The following is a 14,406-nucleotide window of genomic DNA, read 5'->3' as shown; positions in this document are numbered from 1 at the left end:
TAAGAGGAAATGGGGAGTTAGTTAATGAGTACAGCATTTCCATTTGTGACAATGAAAAAGTTCTAGAGATGGATGATAGTGATGGTTGCATGACAGTGTGAATGTACTTAATGCCATTGAACTGTGTACTTAAAAGTGATTAAAATGATAATTTTTTTGTGACATATATTTTACCACAATAAAAAAAAATCTTTACAACCATGCTTGGAATTGGTAATATTATTCTGTTACTGTCCCCATTTGACAGGTGAGGAACCGGAGGCTCAGAGTGGTTAATTGATTTGCCCAAAGTTGCCTAGCTCATGAGTTGCAAACAAAACAAAACAAAATAAACCCTCCACGGTTGCCCCATTTCAGAATCAAGGCCAGACATTCTTAGCCTGTCTTTTAAATGACCCTCCACAATCTGGCCCGTGTCCTGCCAGCCCGTAACTCTCTGATGCCTTCTTTTATACTCTCCCTGTGGTTCCCTTTCTCCAACCACACATGTCAGGGACACTCCTGCCGTGGGACATTTGCACGTGTTATTATCTCTGCCCACAGTGCTCTTCCTCCCTTCTCTACTGCCTTCAGGTTTTCGCTCCACTGTCACCTTCTCCATGAGGCTTCCCCAGCCACGCCTCCTTACACTTCAAACCCCTCCTCCACACTCACACACCTGTGTTCTTCCTTCTTCGCTTTGCTCATTATCACTTATTTCCATCCGACACAACTTATCTGTCTATACTTACATTTTCCTATCTGACTTGCTAGCACTACGAAGACTAGAATTTTGGTCTCTTATGTTCTCTGCTTTATTCCCAGCACCTTGAGCAGTGCCTGACACATAAGAGGTGCCATGTTAATATATGTTGAACGAATGAATAAATAAATCATGAAAATATTATGTGCTTATACTCTGATGAGTTATGACACCTCACTCTGGTTACTTTTGTGTTTTCAGTGATCTATTCACCTGTGTATCAGCTCTAATCTCTGCTAGCTTATCAAGTATCAGTAGTATCAGTTTTTGTCTCCCCAAAGTGTCTACATGTGACAATGAGAAAGTTCTAGAGATGGATGATAGTGACACTTAACAGAAGTTGCATATATGTGTATGTTAATTGAGTATTGGTGGAAATTAAGACTCGAATGTTAAAGAGAACCAGCTGGTATGTCATTGTGTCACTATCAAAATACCCCATCAAAAAATTTCCCATATAAACTCATGTTCTGGTCTTGGGACACAATGAAACTGTTCATTATCTGTAAGTGTGGTCCTACTCCTATGATCTGTCTTCAGATTGTGGAAGAGAAGCTAATCAAATGAGAAGTTTAATTACAAACAACTCCTCTGACTTCCTGCATCTCGAGGCTCAGAGCAAGCGCAGATGAAGGGAGACACAGCGTCATTTGGTGTGGGGTTTGGCCTTAGGTACTACTTAATGTAGGTGAAGAACCCCCCCTTAACCTTTAGGCAACACAGGGCGGATGTCTTGGTCTAAGAGTTTCCTGCAATAGTCCAGAATTCTCTTCATTTCATTCTTTCATTCTTCATTAGAAATCCTCAATGGTGCTATTGGGAAATTCTTGGCATTTGTTTCCCCGGCAGTGAATGGGTCCAACACCAAGAAAAGGAAGATACTCAGTAGTGAAGGACCTGGGGTCTGGAATAGATATGCTCCATCTGCCAAGGCATTTTCTGCACATGGCTGGGGGTTTTTTCCTACTTTTTTTTTTTTTTAAAACACTTGCCCAACAAACTGCATGGTAAGTCATTTGTGCCAATAAAATGACAGTCTTCTTCAAGGCTACAGATTAGGAATATGAATTATCTGCTAGAAATTGGATCTGGGATATGTATACATTTTATTCCCCTACTCCTTCCCAAAGTCTCTCTCTCCTTCTGTCACACATAACACGTACACAACTGCACACTCATAAAAATTGGATTTTCCAAAATTTCCCACTTGCCTAGGAAGCAAAATACAAAGCCGGATGTAGAAACGTGACTCAGCCCCCTACTTTTAGTATTTACTGCCAAATAACAGATTTTTACAGGAAGAAAAGTCGTTTTTCCCTAACCACCACCAAAATGAAAGGAATCTGATCCTCAGTGTTTGCCTCAGACCCTCCATGAGGCTGTGGTCGAGTGAGGGGCAGTGGCTAGAGGTGTGTGAGCCCCAGAATGCTTTGCCTTCCTTTGTGGGACAACATTTTTTGACAGCTACCGACAATTCTCATTTCCACGTGACAGAGTCCATATGGTCAAAAGAATGTGACCCAAGCCTTATAAAAGCAACAGCATGATGTTTTTACTTGAAAGCATGTTCTGTTCAGGGCAATTTTAATGTAACTGAGAGTTTAGTGGGCTGTGGTAGAAATAACCACACTTGCATGATATTTTAGAAGCAACACAGACTTCTCTGAGAGAATAGTCTGGGCTCCGGGAAGTCCAGTCGGAATAAGGACTCTGGGATATGCATTTCTATGACTTTCTTGGGTGCAGGTTTTCTTACCTGTGGAATCGGAGGTCACTACTTAGTAAACAGAAGTGTCAAAAGGATTGGTGTTTTTTAAATGCTCGCGTTGGTTTCTCTGGCTCCAGCCACAACTATTCTCCATGGCTTGCTGACGGATTTTGAAGAATGTCGGTATGATAATCGCATGAAAGAATGTCTGCCTCTGGAAACCATATGTTACTGCACATTCATGAAGCTGCAACTTGGATTCCACATCCAGGAGGAATTGTGTGACTCAAAGGGGCAGTTCCCACCTCTTCACTGATCACGTTTGAGGTGAGAAATACGAATATCTGAAGGAATAAATGTAATGCTTTGTGGAAGTCAGTCTTGAGTTTTGTACGGTGTGGACTTAGAAACAATTCCATTTCTCTCAGCGCTGGACAGCCTATGGTTGTAAGGGAAGAAGCAGAGAGAGAGAGAGAGAAAATATGTAATTTCAGTTTTGAAGATGTTACACTTTGAATTATGTTGACGGAGAGGGTTTGTTCCTGGGAGCCCCACAGAGCAGCATGGTTGGCTTGCCCAAGGAATAAGACATTAGCAGAGCTGCCCTCTGGTCTCTCCTCCAAACCACTGTCTGTGTGTTCTGGGGAAGGAATCTCAGCTTACTCATGAGCGGCGCTCTCTTTCCACAGGATATTCATTGTTTTGAAAATAGGAGAAAACCTCAACAGCTCTGAAGCATATAATTATGCTTTCTTATTACCCAACAAGAATGTTCTCCGGAGTGTTGTTGTGATGATATACTTGCAAGTACTTGGCAGAGGGAAGGGTAGCCGAGGAGGAGGGTGGGAGGCCAGGGAGCGGAGCGGCTTGCCTTCCATTCTGCTTATTCTGCCTTTCCTGTCTAACAGCTCTCACAGCTCTGCGGCTTTTCCTCAAATCAAGTAGGTAGATTTTTGGTGTGGGTTCCCAGGCTCCATTTGGTTATCAGTGTCATAAATGATTTCAGAGTATTAGGGCAGATTCCACTATCACTGAATCATATACAGATTCGAGGCCAGAAGATGACATCAGGCACATATGTGTTCATCTGGAGGCAACACTTGGCCTCAGAAACAGAGCAAGAGCTCCGGGGGGGGGGGGGGGGTGGCTTTCACTGGCTGAAAAAGGACCCCAAGAGGTGAGTTTCTTTATCTTTTGCCTCCAGGCAAGAAGTCACTTAAAAAAATCCTCCTTAAATGGTTGCTGTGTTGTTCTCGGATATTTCTAGGGGAGCTCTTTTAGAAAGCTAGGGCTTATGTGCTTTACAAACAAGGCAAAGCTTTGAGTGTGAGGAATAATCTCTGTATGCTATAGCTCATAATTACCATGATTTTATAAACCTGGAATTTCCTAACCAAGCTCTTTCATTCAGAGCAGCATCTGTGGGCTATTTCTTCATTAATCACATCTGCCCACCCAAATGCCCATCTGTATTTTTAAAAAAGGTATATTCCCAGATACATGTTTTAAGTAGGCACATCACTATATCGGGTGTGGCAATTCCTCCAAATGCTTTTTGTCAAGCCATGGGACATATTTTAAATCATTTTATAAGTTGACATCATATTTGAGCTTCATGCAGGCCCTGTGGTTTCCATAGTAACAAAATCACTTCACAGTATAAGAAACATGTGGAAGATTATAGAAAAAAAAAAGAGGGAATCTGAATTGAACAAAGGGCAGGAGCTAAATTCAGAATTTCTTGGGATGCTTGTTTTATTACTGTTTTATGTCAAAAGACCAGTACAAATCCTCTGATGGTACTAGGTGCAAATTGTGTCCATTTTCTTGTCATCTTTCAGGATCCAAGATCATCTTACTCCAAGCTACGGTTTTACAAAAGCCTACATTCCCGTGTGTGTGTGCATATCTGTGTATATCTTTGTACATACACACACACGCGTGCGCGCACACACACACACACACACACACTGAAGATCTGTGGTCTTTATCAAAAAACCGATTTCACCATTTTAGATTAGGGACTGGTAGTAAGATAACTTTCCAAAGGACCTGCCTCATTTTCTCCCTATGCACACACAAGCCCAAGACGCTCTGAACTCCTATTCGGACAAATAGTGTGGTGACTTGGCAGCATGATTCATTGACTCACTTGTTCATGTGTGAGACACACACTAACTGAGGATCTCTTACGACGGATAGAGCCCTCGTACGAGGCATGGAGCTGTAAACTGACGTTTTGGTTACCTCTAAGTACCACGCGGGTTATGTACGAAAGGTTTAGTGGGAATCTTCCTGGTCTCTCACCCAGTCTCCTCTGTGACCAGTAACTCACATTGCCCAAGTTGCCAGGTCTATGGACAGCTCAGGTGGCAACATGGGTCCCTGACCTAACAGGCTCTTTTGTTAGAGGATTGGGCTGTTGGGTCTTTCACTTATTAACTTCTCTGGATGAAGAGACATGTTCTTAATCCTGTTTTTCCTACTATTCTGATTGGATGAATCCAATGTGATCCTAGCACTTTGGCCTCTATGTGATGAGAACTAGGACAGGATTAGTTGGGAATTTTAAGACAGCATCTATGTTTGTGATCCATCCTTAAGCAAATACTAGCTGTCCTGGGCAATGAATTTCTCCTTTTGGTTATGTCAGAAACTGGAACCAAAAGGAAGCCCTTTGCCCCAACTCTCCTCAGTGACAGCCATCCGGGCCATTAATTCCAGAGCCCGAAGAAATGACCTCCTTAGAGAAACACCTCCTGAGAGACTGACAGAGTGAATTCTGACGCCCCCCTGTGCTCACCGGACAACTGTTTGGACTGTTTTGGAGGCCTTTCGAAGGGATGAATCTTCTTGTGGGGGCAGGCTCACAGTGAACAGTGGAGAGGGCTTAGCTGTGATGTTGCAGGCTGCAAGGTACGCGTGCCCAAGAAGACATCAAAGGCATGAGTGCCGATCTCTGGCAAGAAGCACTGGTGATTAAAATATTTCCATCCTTCTCTTTGAGAAGGATTTCTGTCCCACGACAACATAATAGCACTAATAAATGTGATCTGTCAGAGTGCATGGCTGGAAATGCATACGATGGTTAGGGACTTAACACTGCTTTCAGTGAGCCTCTGGCCCGTCCATCCGGGGCACACCTCTCCTCCTATGCATTCAAGTCTACTCCTCTGCCTCCTTCAGGACATGGTGCTCGTAATTATTCATTCCTCCTGTCTTTTATCTTCAATTGCTTTCTTTTCTTTGGCTTCTTCCTCTTATGCATAAATAGGTGCAAAATTCCCCAAACCTTAAAAAACAAAACACACAAGCAAATGAAACCTTGCGGTCAGCCTTCTCTTTTCAACCTCTTACAGTCGAGCGCTTGTCCCATCTCTGCTGAAATTCTTGCTGGGGCGGGGGCGGGGGGGGGGAGTCACCTCCCACCTGCCAGGTGCACAGCCCTGTTTCTGTCCTCCTACCGCATCCTCTGCAGCATTCCTTTTCCTCTGGAACACCCATTCCTTTTTGATAAGCACACCTCCGGCTTCTATACCATTACTCCCTCTTGAATTTCCCCTGCGTCTCTGTCTCCTAGCATTTCTGTGCAGTATCTTCACCATTTCTCCTTCTCTGCCCACGGTTAGAAATCAACGTTTCCCAGATAATATCTTACCCTTGGTACTTATCTCTTCTCTCTCACTCTATTTTCCCATATGAAATGTTCTCCCTCATGAAATTGCCATTTTTGTAGGTAAAATGTGATCTCGTTAGCAATTTCATATGGTTCAACGCATAATAATTTCCATATCCCCATTTCCAGCCATGATCTTTCTCCTAAGTGTAGACAAATATTTCCAATGACCATCTGCACACTTTCAATTGGATTGTCCTAAGTCACCTCAAAATTAATACATCTCAAATGGAACCCTTATAGATAACAGAACTTTCTCTACCTCAAGTATTCTTTTTTTTTTTTATTTTTTTCTTTTTTCTTTTTTCTTTTTTTTTTTTAAGAGGCTCCCAGCATGGAGCCCAGTGCGGGTCTTGAACTCACCACCCTGAGATCAAGATCTGAGCTGAGATGAAAAGCCGAATGCTTAACTGACTGAGACATCCGGGTGCCCCTACCTCAAGTATTTTGATCTTGGTTCATGGTGTTATTGCCTTCTCTGTTTCCCAGATTAGAAATCTCAGTCATTTTTTCTTTAAGATTTATATATTTACTTGGTGGGGGGTGGGGAAGAGGCAGAAGCAGAGAGAGAGAGGGAGAGCGAGAATCTTAAGTAGACTCCATGCTGAGCACAGAGCCTGACATGGGGCTTGATCTCAGACCAAGATCATGACCTGAGTGAAATCAAAGTTGGATACTCTGCCAAGTGAGCCACCCAGGTACCCCAGAAATTTCAATAATTCTTGAAATCTTCCTCTTTTTGGACTTCCATGGCCAGTCACAAAGTCAGAGAATCCCATCTCATAAAGATCCCTACTGTATCATCTTAGACGAGACCATTACCATGGTTTACCTGGCGATTGCAATGGCTTCATCTATGGAATTCATGCTTCTCTTTGCACTGCATTCCACGCCATCCTTTATCTTGCCACCAAAAATATCGTCTAAAAAGCAAACCTGAGCGAGTAACTCCAAGATGCATTGCCATCCAGTTCTTCGTATGCTGAGCTCCTGTGGTTCTGACCCTCCAACACTTCACCACGGTCATTCTGATGGAACGACTTGTTTCCTGAAACATTAGACTCGTTCACAACCCTGTACGTTCTTCTGTCTGAATTGTTCTTCTCGTTCTCTAGAAACTCCGACTCAGCCTCTGACAGTCAGCTTAAAAACTCCCTCCTGTACAAGCCTCTTCCAACTCTGCCTGCCAAGCTGGTCCTGTGATTTCCATACACTTTGCCCATGTTTCTATTCTAGCACTTTTCAGGTCATCTGGTAGTTGGATTTATCCACTTACACATTGGTTGTCTCTAATAGATTAAACAGTCAGATCATGTTTCTCTCATTTCTATATTCAGAGTATGTCCATTTCTTCTTTTGTTGAAGCAGTTTGAGTGAGGCTCCCATGGGATTTCAGGGAAAGTTTAGATAAGAGGAGGTACAAATCAGTCAACCTTTCATTTAGTGACAAAATAGAAAGACTTCCTTTTGACACAGGGTCCTTGTTTAATCTTGATGATCAGAAAGGATGGGAGCCCAAAGTTGTTAGATCACCAATCCTCAGGATTCCAGCTACTACCAACACCCACTGAAACCCCAGAGTAGATCGCAGAAGGAAAGAGGAAACCATGTCCAAGTGACAACTCAGGGTCAGGGTGAAAAATTGAATATCTGACCATCTTTTCTCGGATATGGTGGGCAGCTATGAACACAGTGGACCTGCCCCTACGTTGCTTGGACCCTGCCTAGCACACTGCCTGCCATTCCCTGCCTCCTGCTCGAGGAAGTACCAAATTATTTGTAGTTCGCCACATATAATGTGCTCCTGACGGCCTCTTCGCTTTTGCTCATGCTCTTCTCTTTGCCTAGAATGCCACGTCAGATTCCCCTGTTCATTTTGATGAATGAATCCCTAATCAAGATAAATCCAGCCATCACTTCTCCAAACCCATCTCTGCCCCATTCCTCGTCCTTCCCAGGACAGCTTAGACACTTGTGCAGTGCCGTCACGTACACAGCGCATCATGCACACTATGGCATGATGGCGCCCAGCTGAGGAAATAAGTTCCTGATCTCCAGCCCAAGTTCCCCTTGCATGTGCCTTTAGGGCTGGAATTATTTCCTCATTCACACAGGGGCAGACTCGTAGTGCCCTGTGCATATCCGCATCACTGTCGCGACCAACCACAGTGTATTAGGAATATCTACCTATCTGTTCCCTCCGCTGGAGCCCTGGAGGGCCAGCTCCTGTCCCTGGTATGGTGTCTGGCATTGAGTAACTGTGGAGGGAATGGTTTGTTGGATTCTAACAGTTACTAAGAACGAGACACTGTTTCAGGAACTTTTGATCCCTTAAGTCATTTATTTCTCACAATGATTGTGAGGAGAGGGACAACTTTACCAATTGACAGAAGATCAAGAACGGAAGCACCAAGCAATGAAGAAAGTTGACTAGGTCACACAGATGGTAAGTGTGGAGCCCGGATTTGCTGTATTTGGGCTCCACGGTGCCCATTCTCTTAGCCACTGCACCACACCACCTCTTCATTGAAAACTTGTCAGGTCTCTATTTCTTGTATTTGTCCTCCTTCAGGAAAAGAAAAAAAATAATAACAGTCCTTGTGTGCAACATCTGGTGGGAACCCTACTACCCATCAGGACACTTCCCCAGATATCTGTGTGTCTCCTTTACGTGGTGTAATCTCCTATGCCCTGAAAGCTGGTTTCTAGTGGAGTTGGTTCTGGCTTCCTTTTCTAGAGCATGCCAGAAGGTGAGCTGTAGGGCCATGCCTCCTAGGCCAAGGTGTGTGGGTCTGAGGGTTATTTGCAGAGGAGACAAGGCATGTGTTGTGAAAGGAGGAGAGGAAAGACGGGACTGACTGCAAGCAGAGAGACAGGAAGAAAAGGACGAAGGCTAAAATCATTCATGTGTCACTAAGAACCACGAACTATAAAAAGGGAGGTGCGGACTAAACGTGCTCTGAGAATGGAGAGAGGCGTCTGGAAACCTTGGGGCTTTGTGGTCTTACGTTCCTGGGAGAAAACTCCCAGGTCAGGCCCAGATTCTTGACCGTGTTGAAGCTCCTCAAATGGTCTGATATGTGCTCCCCCATTGCTGTTCTCGGCCTCTCCTGGGCCGCAGCATCCTTGTTAGCTATGGAATGAGAAGGAGGCCTCAGGGGAGGCGTCTGGCTGGCTCCAGGCGAAAGCGAGCAGCTTCAAATAAGAAATGCCGGCAGTGGGTGTGAGGCCAGGCCAGTGGCCAGGCGGTTGGGAGTCAGGAATTTGATCTCTGGCTCTGCCACTGACTCAGCCTGTGGCCTGTGGGTCACAGCCTACGGTGACTCGGTTTCTCAAACTTGACACAGGGATAATGATCCTCGCCACTTTGTGAGGGGTATTAATTAAAGTTTGCACACTGCGTGGCAATGCCAGGATGAAAGGAGTTAAAAATAAAGCGTAACTGTGACGCACAATTCGTGTCACTTGTAGGGAAACATGCCATCTGTGTCGTGTATTGGAAGTCATGTTGGTCCTCAAACTATAGCCAAGAGGAAAATGTGAATTTGCACATGGGATGTGTGTTCAGAGACTGACACTTCCCCTGTAGTTTTGTAAATAGGGAAGACGGCTGGTTCTGAAATGTCACATATTTCAAATTTTCCTTCAGAGACTTTGCTCCTTCACCCTTCAAACCTCACAGAGATCTTGCTGACCGAAAACATGTCCCAGGTGAGCACAATTGGACAGTGGGTAGAAGCTAGGGGGTGCCTTGGTGAATGAAACCTGGCCCTTTCCTTCTTCCAGAGTGGCCTTTCATCAGTGGCTAGAGAAGGTGAGCTTGTTTACTCCAGCTCTTAAAGGCCTGCCACCTACCTCACTTCTTCCTGGTCCCTGACCCCATTCCTCTATCATGGAGCACCTGGGGACAAGAAGCCACTGATGATGTGGCCCGTGGCAGAGCTATGATTCCAGAGCGCGACTCTGCTTTCTTGTTTCACCTGTGCTGCCTGAGATCCTGGAACAGCTTCTGCTGAGTTGGTCCAACAGATGTCATGTGTGAGGCTAATTTTCTGGAAATGAAAATAGAAGTGGCTTGGAGAAACCAGAACACCTTCTAGACCGCAGGGAAATGCTACAGATGTCACATCGCTGTGTATGTGGAGATCAGTCAGTGACATGCACCATAGATATGCTTGTCTCCTCTGTGCCTTGATGTAGGAAGAGATTAAATAGTTAAGAAAAAAGGTCAAAACTGTGAAGTCCTGAAAAGATTTAGAGTCACCTAAGTTCATCAAGTTAGGCAACAACGGGGCCATCAGATCAGGGACTTCATGTCTTCATTCAAGAGTTGTGATGATTTATTGAGCACTTTCTACGTGCCAAGCACTGCTCTGGGTGCTGGGGTATACAGCAGTGCACAAACCAGACAAACATATGTATCCTATGTGGGTATCATTCTGGTGGAAAGATGTCTGTAGCAGAGGAAAGTGCTTACAGCGTCTCTGCTTGAACGATTACTTCTGTTTCTGGCTGTCCTGTCTCTGTGCAGGATTAGGACCTTGGTCCAGTCCCAATCCCACTGCAGCCTTCTCTATAAATTAGTAAGAATGAAAATGTCTAAGATGAGGGGTGGTGGTAGTCATTGCTTTTAACTTAGAAGCAGGGGTGATATTAAACATATTTAACGACCAGTATGGCACAGGTACGGACCCATCACAATGGATACTGTGGTCCCTCCTGGGCCAGCATCAACCCTTTACCTTCTGGGTCATGCCAAGAGCCAGAGGACTCAGAGCAGGAGCTGAGGTAGCTGAGATGGTGGGAGACTTCCAAGTAGGGGTGTTTGGGGCACTGTCTATTTACCAAGTGGTTTGGAAGTATTCCAATACTTTGACTGCAGGATGACTGTACCAGATGAGTATCAATCCTACCCTTGGAAGAATCTAGAAAAAGGATATGCCTCTGTGAGGTCTCCATCAATATTCAACAGCTAATGGAGGTAATACTATTAATTTAAAAAGTTTGAGTCTGAGTTGAGACTGAGTCTCTACAACCTTATAAGATGACTTTGAAAACCAGGTGGCCTTAAAAATCATCGTGAGTGGCAGCTGGGTGACGCAGAGTTATCAGGGACAACCATACCCCAGTGAAAATAAACAGTCTTTCCTGAAAAGAATGCCACAGCCTTGGGACATGCTCTGATGTGGTGATGTTTCCTTCTGGATCTACCCTTGCCTGGTCAGCGCTTGGTTCACATAGGAGCTCGCTGAGGAAGAAGCCACACCCTTTGGCAGGTAGACTGGAAACACTGTTGGCAAGAAGCATTCGCCAAGCAATCCTCATTGTGGTTGCTGGGGTGCCAGCATATTACTGGTCCTTCAGGTTCCTAGCTTGTCATCATGGGCTGGCAACACCTCCTGGCTTTTATTGAAGGCCTAATTGGAGAGTGTCTGATGCCCAAAGGGCTTTGCTGGTTGACAACCTTGGTAGTGGTGGAAGAGAGATATTGAAGTGAAGGGAGCTATTCCTTGTGCATTCTTTTCTATCTCACAGGTGGAGCCCGGCCAAAAAAAAAAAAAAATATATATATATATATACACACACACACACAAACACACACACACACACACACACATATATATATCTTCTCTATGGGATGCATTATAACTCCAAAATGGCTAGAACGATTAGAGCCTGCCCGAGAGAGTTACCCACCACCTAAAAAGGAACATGGCCTAATCTCATCAAATTCACTGAAGATTGTTTGTGTGGTGAAAGAGGGATGTCAATTACACACACTCCTTTCCAGGGAAATAGCCCATCGACAGCCCCTGTTGGGTACCCACTTTTGTACCACATGGTGACAAGAGAACGCCAGGAAAGTTGATTCACAGCCTTGCCAGAATACTGTGACGTGGCTCACAAACAGGGAACTGGGCCAATCTGGTTTTGCCTCTTGGACTGGGAGCCAGGGGCTTGTTGAGAGTCTGGGACGGGGCTAAGTAGGGGCTGTGGCTGACAATCACTGGGTGGGGTCAGAGGAGGGGTGCTTGCGGCATTTGTGGCTGCACAGGTCAGATGGTGGGGGAGCAGTGGGGGAGGAAAGCAGGCAGGATTGTGGGAACTGCTTCATTGCTTCATTCAGCCATGAATAATGAGCACCTACTCTGCATCGGACACTCAAGCAGGTGCTGGCGATACCAGCCGTGAACAAACCCAGGAAAATCCCAGCCCTCATGGAGCCGACGGTTTTGGGGGGAAACATGAAACAACCAAGAAAAATAAGAAATATATATCAGATAGTGATACATGCTGGGAGGTTTAGATATAATGCCGGAAAAAATGGAGGGGGAATAGATGAAATAAGATCAGTGAAATTAAGACATCTGATCAATGATGACCAGAGGGGGGTTCATGATACCATTTTGAGTATGTGTAAAATTTTTCATACCACAAAATGTTAAAAATAATTCAGATTAATTTGGATAGGAAGTGTTGGGGTGGGGTGGGCTTACGACTTTAAACAGAGGGATGGCTTCACTGAGAAGATGACATGTGAGCAAAGACCTAAAAGAAGGGATAAGCAGATAGCTGGGAACGAGCATTCCAGGCAGAAGGAGAAGCAGGTGCAACATCGCGGAGACAGGAGTGTTCCCGGGGTGTTAAGGGACCACAGGGTAGACAATATGGCCAGTCACAGCAGCGTGACTGAGGGGGAGGCAAGTTGCCTCAGGGAGAGAGGGTCAACATCATATAGATCTGTGGGTCATGGTAAGAACTTAGTCTTTTACTCTGAGTGACATGGGGAGCCACTGGAGCATTTTGAGCAGAGCAGTGACAGGAGTAGACACAAGTTTTGGCAGATCTTGGAGCTTTTGGAGTGAAGATCTATTAATTTCTACCTCTGGGGTTGACTGAGTGTCCTTGAAGCCAGGACCTAGCTCAATTTTAGCTCCTGTGCTTGGATGTCCTTGGAATTCTATTTCTTCTTTAATTCCTATGTGTTTCTGCAATAAATCTTGTTTATTTGACTTGGCTTCAGTGGGTCTCTATTCCTCAAATTGAAACAAATGACAAGGACAGCCACTTTTTCTCATGGTATGGCTGCCACTCTTGGAGAACAGGCAAGGCATGCTGCAGGAGCTCCTAGGCTGTTCTTCACACCCCAGCTCAGGAGGTGAGAGGCCAACGCCACAGCTGAGGAGGTGAGGGGACAACACCACGCTCAGGAGGTGAGGGGTCAATACCATAGTTCAGGAGGTGAGAGAACAACACCACAGCTCAGGGGGTGAGGGAACAACACCACAGCCCAGGCGGTGAGGAGACAATATCACAGCCCAGGAGGTGAGAGAACACCACCCAGGAGGTGAGGAGGTGAGGAGACACACTACAACCCAGGAGGTGAGGAGACACACTACAGCCCAGAAGGGTGGGGGAACAACACCACAGCAGAGGAGGTGAGGGGACAATACCACAAAGTCTGTTCGAGGTGACATTCCCCTCTGATTTCATAAGCCCTCAGGCGGTCTAAATTTCTATGGTATTTTTGCTTAGGAACTTTATTTTTTTTTTTTTTTTTTTTTAAAGATTTTATTTTATGTGACAGAGAGACAGCCAGTGAGAGAGGAAACACAGCAAGGGGAGTGGGAGAGGAAGAAGCAGGCTCCCAGCCGAGGAGCCCGATGTGGGACTCGATCCCGGAACGCCGGAATCACGCCCTGAGCCGAAGGCAGACGCTTTTAACGACTGCGCTACCCAGGCGCCCCCTGCTTAGGAACTTTAAAACAAAAAGTACACTTATACCAAAAATAAATTTAGATACATTTGTTTATTTTTAACTCTCGTGTTATCAGAAATAATAAAATCCAAAGGCATTCCCTATGCTCTGTAAGTACTGAAACGTGAACCACTATCCGGAAGTTAAGAACTATAACTAACCGAGTAAAGATGGCCATTAAGGAAAAGAGCTTTTAATGATTATTTCTGTTGCATTTGATGGTTAAATCAGGTACCTTCCTTTAGGGTCTTATTCTACTTGGCATTTTTTATGTCAATAAGGTTGAAGAACTGCTAAAAATAGCGTTTAGTGCTGAGTGGGCCAGGTCTCCAAGCCTTCCAGTCCCCGAAGTCAACTTCTCTTCTCACTCCAAACTAAACCTTGAAAAGCCAACCCTTCCAATGCTTTCATGTGAGCCTTGCCCACAAATAACTCCAGCAAAGCCAGGACTCACACATGGAAATGGGCTGAAGGTGCCCATGTGACCTCCTCAAATGAGAATGTCACAAAACCAGTTTGCT

General features: G+C 45.0%; 1 long non-coding RNA gene across 1 annotated transcript in view; it reads left to right on the top strand.

Moving 5' to 3' along the window:
• Window positions 1-2,033: 2,033 nt before the first annotated feature.
• Window positions 2,034-14,406, top strand: part of LOC130543548 (uncharacterized) — a 30,557-nt gene continuing 18,184 nt past the window's right edge. Inside the window, exon 1 of the long non-coding RNA XR_008958982.1 lies at window positions 2,034-2,777. This is a non-coding gene — a long non-coding RNA (uncharacterized LOC130543548). The remainder of the gene's footprint in view (window positions 2,778-14,406) is intronic.

The sequence above is a fragment of the Ursus arctos genome, unplaced genomic scaffold, assembly GCF_023065955.2.
Source record: "Ursus arctos isolate Adak ecotype North America unplaced genomic scaffold, UrsArc2.0 scaffold_13, whole genome shotgun sequence".
NCBI classification, from domain to species: Eukaryota; Metazoa; Chordata; class Mammalia; order Carnivora; family Ursidae; genus Ursus; species Ursus arctos.
Note: the sequence above shows the minus strand (reverse complement) of the source record. Positions and strands in the feature narration are given on the sequence as shown.